This window comes from Microtus oregoni, unplaced genomic scaffold (genome assembly GCF_018167655.1).
Source record: "Microtus oregoni isolate MIOR12 unplaced genomic scaffold, Mior012 000052F_ref0000163, whole genome shotgun sequence".
Lineage (NCBI taxonomy): Eukaryota > Metazoa > Chordata > Mammalia > Rodentia > Cricetidae > Microtus > Microtus oregoni.
In genome coordinates, this window is record NW_024543828.1 from 13,084,800 (window position 1) to 13,091,493 (window position 6,694).

General features: G+C 41.0%; 1 pseudogene; it reads right to left on the reverse strand.

The window, feature by feature from the left end:
- Window positions 1-2,227: 2,227 nt before the first annotated feature.
- Window positions 2,228-3,504, reverse strand: LOC121437440 (annotated as a pseudogene).
- Between the last annotated feature and the right edge of the window lie 3,190 nt (window positions 3,505-6,694).

The window sequence follows — 6,694 nt, forward strand, 5'->3', positions numbered from 1 at the left end:
CCAGCCACTTATAAAACACTCTGTGTTTTGGCCCAGTTTTTGGAAAACACCAAAAGGTAGGCAAATAAGCTGAATATAGTCATTATACCTCACAGCTTTCCTTAGACAGAACAGCGCGATATCATTTATGAACGTTTTCAAGAATGAAGTCTGGTCGGGTGATGATTGCTACTACTTGAATATTCCTGATGTGGGAGCGGCGCCGAAAGAGGTCATTGGTTCCAATCACTGCTCTCCACTTGAGAGGGTCGCTGAAAGAAAGCAGATGTTCTTATTACAGACAGGCTCACAGCAACTCTTTCCCTTGATTTTCCACTAGATTGGGGTTCTTTATATTGGCCTGATAACTAAGTTTTAAGTGCTTTTCCAAATGACATAAGTATAAAATAAAAGCATAAATGTCACAATGCAGCACAGAGGAGAAAGCTGAGCGGGATCAGAACACAAGAACTCTGTGGCTGACCAGGACAGTGTCTCTTATTAGCAGATGCCTGGATTACTCAACATACCATTTTGAGACAGCAAGCTGTTTGGAAAGAAAACAAAATCCCTGAAACAGCACAAACCACCAAAGTAAACTTCAAATGGCTTTGAACTCTATAAAAACTTTGAACTCTATTAAATCAAGAGTTGCTGTCTTCAAGAGACAGGCAGGTGACAGACCTGGGATTTGCCTTCAAATAACCGTACAGCAAGGGGAGGAATTCAGCTCTGCAGAGTTAGGGCTCAGTACACATAAGGCACAGATGGGAGGGGCACGAGGGGACACAGGAGTGAATACATGATATACATGTATGAAAATGAAGTTATGTGAAATTAATACATGCCAGTAAAAATCATTAAAAAGGTAAGTTTAATACTTGAAGCTGTGTGATAAGCACATGGAAAAACGTTTCCTCTGCTTTTATACTTTTTTAAAAAAATTTATTTTACATGTTATGAGTATTTTGCATTATATATGTTTGTGCACCACATATGTGCCCAATGCCCAAGAATGCCAGAAGAAGCTGGGTAGTTGCTATGCAAGTGGGAGTCAGAGGCAGGCAGATCTCTGAATCCAAGGCCAGCATGGTATAGAATGAGTTCCAGGACAGCCAGGACTACACAGGAAATCCATGTTTAAAAAAGTGCCAAAAGAGGAAATCAGATTCCCTGAATGGGGAATTAGAAGTAATTGTATAGTTGTTAGGGGCCAGGTGGGTGCTAGAAATCAAACCCAGGTCCTCTGGAAGAGCAGACAGTGCTTTTAACCACCAATCCATTTCTTGAACCCCTAATTTTAAAAAAATATACTAATACTAGAATAAAGCATTTGGATTTTAGAATTATAATTGAGAAAAATTTTATAGAAAAGCAATTTATTCTATTATAAGCACTTACACAGTTAGTCATGGAGAGTAGTAACAGGCCTGATGGTGAGACAGGTCAACCAAAATGGAGATGGCTTCAAACTATAGTGGTCAAGGACTAACTCCTAAAAAAGCAACTCTTATCAAGGATTAATTTAATTTCAAAAACAGATACAAACTAGCAATTCACTCTTTCTCAACTTGACAGTTCACCAGTGATCTGTCAGTTAAAAACATACATCTCACAACTTGGTGGTCCCAAGTTTAAAAAACAAAAAACCGCACAACAAAAGCCAAGTGAAGTAGGTGTCTGAGCCAGGAGTGTAAATATTGCAAGATGTCATTCTTATTCCTGAATAAAATTTATTCATTTTTATAAATTTATAAATTTTTCCTCAGGAATTTTCTAGTAATAAACCCAGGTCTAAAGTAGCTTCAGAAATGGGGCATGTTATATAAGATTATTTTTCTTCTTAAGCTATATCCCAAAATTTTCATATTCTCAAGAAAGTGACTAGAGTGGATAAGGAATAAGTGAAGTAGGTGTTCAAGCCAGGAGTATAAATATTGCAAGCTGTCATCTTACAATATTTATAGAAAATAATCACACACAATGCCCCATTTCTGAAGCCACCTCAGACCTAGGTTTGTTACTAGAAAATTCCTGAAGAAAAATTTAAATATAAGTCTGTGACTTTGTTGAATTAAGCCCCCCAGTTAAAGATTTAGAAAACACCCATGGTTTGGGCTAATAGTATTGTTGGTGGCACCTATTGTAGCCGGATAGCTGAACAAAGTCTGTGTCTCAAACCAGTGTTAAATCCATCTCAGGGTTCAGAAGAAAACAATGGGAGTCTAAATCACAAGTGCAGACATGTCTAGGATCCTTTTCCTTCTGGATCCACATTTCCTTCAGGGTCTTCATCATTGTAAATGTTCTCTGCCATCTGCCACGCTTGCATGATATTGTCTTCTGATACAGAACAAATCACCCAAGGTTCATTGGGATTCCAGGAGAAATCAGATATCTTGGCAGTGTGACCACCATGAATAAACAGCAACTCTGGTGGGCCGTCTTCTGCATCTTCTGGGGACTGTTCTTCTCCAATTTTACTTAAATCCCACAATTCAACCTACGATCAGTTCCGCTAGAAGCCAAAATAGTCTCATTGTGAGGTGATCACTGAACTTGGAATACTTCATCCTTATGTGATCCAAAGGAATGCAACCTGAGTTTCAGATTTCTCAGATCCCACAAGGCAACAGTCTTGTCAGCTGATCCTGTGGCAAGAATGAACTCACTGTAAGGATTGAAAGACAGGCAGTTCACTTCAGCAGTGTGAGCATCAACTGAGTGGCTTGGCTTGGAAGAATTGTTTCAACAAGTATCCCAAATCATAAGTTTCTGGTCATCAGCAACTGACCCAAACAGAGACTCGTGGAGCAAATGCCAGGAAACATCCTCTACTACTGCTGTATGCCCCGTGAAGATGGTCTTTGCATCCACCACTTTTCCTTCCTTTGGAATTGCACTGATGTCCCATATTCAGATGGTATGGTCATCTGAAGCACTGAGTAAGTGCCCGCTGAGATTTGGATTCCAAGAAAGACCATAACCTTCCTTCTGATGTCCACGGAGACGCAAATCTGGGTTGCACTCTCCAGAAGGGTCTGGTTTAGAAGGATGCTTAGTGTAGTCAAAAACAAGCACATCACTGGATGGAGTCTTTGTTGCAATGATGCAAGGGTTCTGGGGCATGTACCGAGCCCTGTTTACTTCTCCTTCATGGTTGATCTTGATTTCTATTTCAATTTTCCCACTGACAGAGCCAAAACCTCCAAATTCTCCTTTCTCACTGTCATAGTGTGAAGCATCAAACTGAGCATCATCATTAGGGAGCTGCACACTGGCTATCACCAGGTGGTTTTGTTCATCCGATGTGTGTGTTCCCAGGACAAGTCGATGAATGCTGAAATCTTTCCCTTCAGGCCTGGTAACATCTGGAAGCCACTGGGCAGTTAAACTGGGCCACTCCAGGGCATGGGTCATCACCAAATCATAAAGAAAAGGGGTGTTTTTCTTTCATATTTTGTACTCCTCGTTGATCACACGTCCTTCCACCGCGTCATCAAAGACAGCTTCCTTGTCAGCCATGGCGGTAGGAGAGCCGGGAGGGGCTGGGGGGATCCCGGGGTGGTGCATTGCAGGAGGGACTGGGAGGCAACCTATAATTGAGAAAATTAAACCAAAAAGTAAACAGATAAATACACAGCACTGCCATAAGAAAGGTTTTGTTTTCTGAGACAGAGTTTTACCATGTTTATTAGTTGCTTGTCTCACTGCTAGGATAAAATACTCCAATAAGAGGAGCATAGTGGAGAAGGCTTGCTCTCGGGCACAGTCCTAGGGTACAGTCCATCGTGGCAGGAAGGCATGGAGGTGGGGCTTCGGGTGGCCACACACTGTATCAGGAAACAGAGGGCGATAAACACTAGTGCCTAGCTCCTATTCTCCTTTTTATTCAGTCTAAGAAAGGTGCCTCCTTCAGTTGGGGGGGGTCTCACCTAAATTAATCTATTCTAGATAATTTCTCACAGGCATGTCCAGAGGCATTACTTTATGCCCTAAGTGTAAAAGAAAATAATTAGATAAATGAGAAATGAGAGAAAGGAAAACTAAATCTTAATGGTCTGCTGTGGAATAATCCTGTACACAATGTAATATGGCAGACCTGCTTGTTGGGGTTTTTGTCCTGCCCAGACGACATATTGTTTATAAATGTGCTTTTACATTTAAAGGGGGATATGATATAGATATGAATAACTTCCATTTGTATACATTTGGCTTTTTTGATATAAATTTAAGGTCAATCTGGTTATATGTATATTTCTGCTCTTGATTAAGGTATTGTGATTGCATAGTTTATTTAAAAATGTAAAATTAGGAAATATAGGTTGTTAATAGATAATCATCAATAATAGTCAAGCTTGCAGTCATGTTAGCTAGATTTTCTAGATATATAGAGATATATTTCAGTTAGATAGGCATTCTTCATTTCTTTCAAAGACTACAGAAAATGGCATTTTAAATGCTTTAATAACTTAGGGCTTTTCATGACAGTGAGACACATCTGCTCCTGGCAGCACCAGCTACTTCAAGAGGAAGATGGGCATCAAAGAGGCTCCTTATGACAAAGAGGCTCCTTATGGAATTGGTTAGCCATTTGGGCAAGAAACTGCTCCTGCCTGGACTGTTGCATAAACTGGACACTAAGAACCCACAGAGAGAGGACTGCTGAACTTTCCTAAAGGTGAGATGATCCTTCGGGGTTCCTGATTCATGAAAGAGTCTGTGAGACATTCTACAGGACACAGAAAAAAAAAGTGACTGAACAGCCTTTGAAATTTCCTGCTTCATGGAAATGTCTGCTGGATACTATGAGCCTGTAGGCCGAAGATGGATGCCCCAACAGTACAGAAAAACTTTGGGTGACTGTCCAGGCAGCAAGATGTCACTGTCATTTCTAGAGTTTTGGAAGCTACTTAAATGTACTTCCTGTTTCCTTAGGTAATATTATATCCTTTTGGAGTCTTTGATGGAGTTGAAGAATAGATAGATAGTTATAGTTTTCCTTTGTTACAGTAAAAGATAAAATAGATCTAAATATAGTAACTGTAATTCTTGCTTGATACCTATTATATGTAATTTTATTATGTTAAAGCCTTCCTTTTTGTTTAAACAGAAAAGGGGAAATGGTGTAGAAGGTCCTTCTGTATTTGTGTTGCTTTCATTGGTTATTAAAGAAACTTCCTTGGCCTAGCTGATAGGGCAGAACTTAGATAGGCAGAGAAGACAGAACTGTATTCTTGGTGGAATAAAGCAGATAGAGCCCAAATGCCATGGCTCTCCTGCCCGAGACAGACGCAGGTTAGACTCATGCCAGTAAGCCACAGTCAAGTGGCAATACACATTAATGGAGATGGGTTAAACTAATATGTGAGAGTTAGCCAATAAGAGGCTAGAGCTTATGGGCCAAGCAGTAATTTGATTAATACAATTTCCGTGTGATTATTTCTGGTATAAGCTAGCCAGGCAGCTGGGATGAAAAGCAGGCCCGCAACCTCCTGTTACAACACTGTAAATACATATTACTCTCATAAAGAAGCTAATTGGCCTATATCAAGGCAGGATAAAGTTAGGCAGGACAATCAACCTGTGGATACTGGAATGAAGATGGGCAGAGAGAGTTGCTGAGAGATGCAGAGAGAGCAAGATGCCCATATCATACTGAGAAAGGTACCGAGCCACATGATAAGGCATAGATAAGAAATATGGGTTGATTTAAGAATTAGCTAGTAACAAATCTGAGCTATTGGCTGAGCATTTGTAATTAATATTGAGTCACCGTGTTGGTTATTTGAGAAACAGCTGCAGCACAAGAAAACTCTGCCTACAATGGTCATTTCTGCCAGGGTGAAAGCTGGCATCACAGGAAAAGCTGTGGTTCTGCCCTGTGATAGACACTGAAACCATCCTACCACACATGGCTGGAGACTGTGGCTCAGAACTGGAACACTCACCTGGCATGTGTAAGCCTTAGATTTAGCCCCCATGCCTTCTGCTAGAAGTACCCATCAATATGCTTGTACAAGGAAAAGTGATTTACCCACTTTGTCCTCCAGGGGTCCTGATCCAATACATGACCCAAACTCGTTATCCACAGTTCTGTCTGACCAAAGGACAGTTCATTAATAAACCAGAATGCTATCCTCCTTTTTACAGCTGCTGCCTTTTAAGCTATGGCTGTCCTAGTCAGCAACTGCAACTCCAAGGCTACCAGCAGTGGCTAGGCCACCAGAGTCACAGCATGAGGAAATAAATTCTGTTCCCACAGGCATCAACTCTTTCAAAGCTACTAAGAGAATTTATCTAAAGCTCTGTCTTGCTAAAGAACTCATTATTCAAAGGTTGAGGTAGAATCCTACTTCCCAGAAAAGCTGAAGAGCAAGCAGCTCACCTCCTTGCATCTCCCAAGAAATCCTCGTGCTTTTACTGGCCCCTCCTTATAAACTCTTCTCTGTAGAGCCCATGGGTCTACCCCTGCTCCGGGGGTTCATTTTTGAGGACAGTTTTTGGCCAACCAGCTAAACATCCTGTTTGTTCTTGTGCACCCTCCACCATATGGGTCCTGGGGACTAAACTCAGTCAGGCCTGGTACCAAGCACCTTCTCTCACTGAACCATGTTGGGAACCCAGCTGTTGTGGAATATTACTTTGACTAGGAAAATTGTGTTACATTTGTTCATGCTGCATTTGTGTAAAGATGTACTGCTGTTTCACCTGG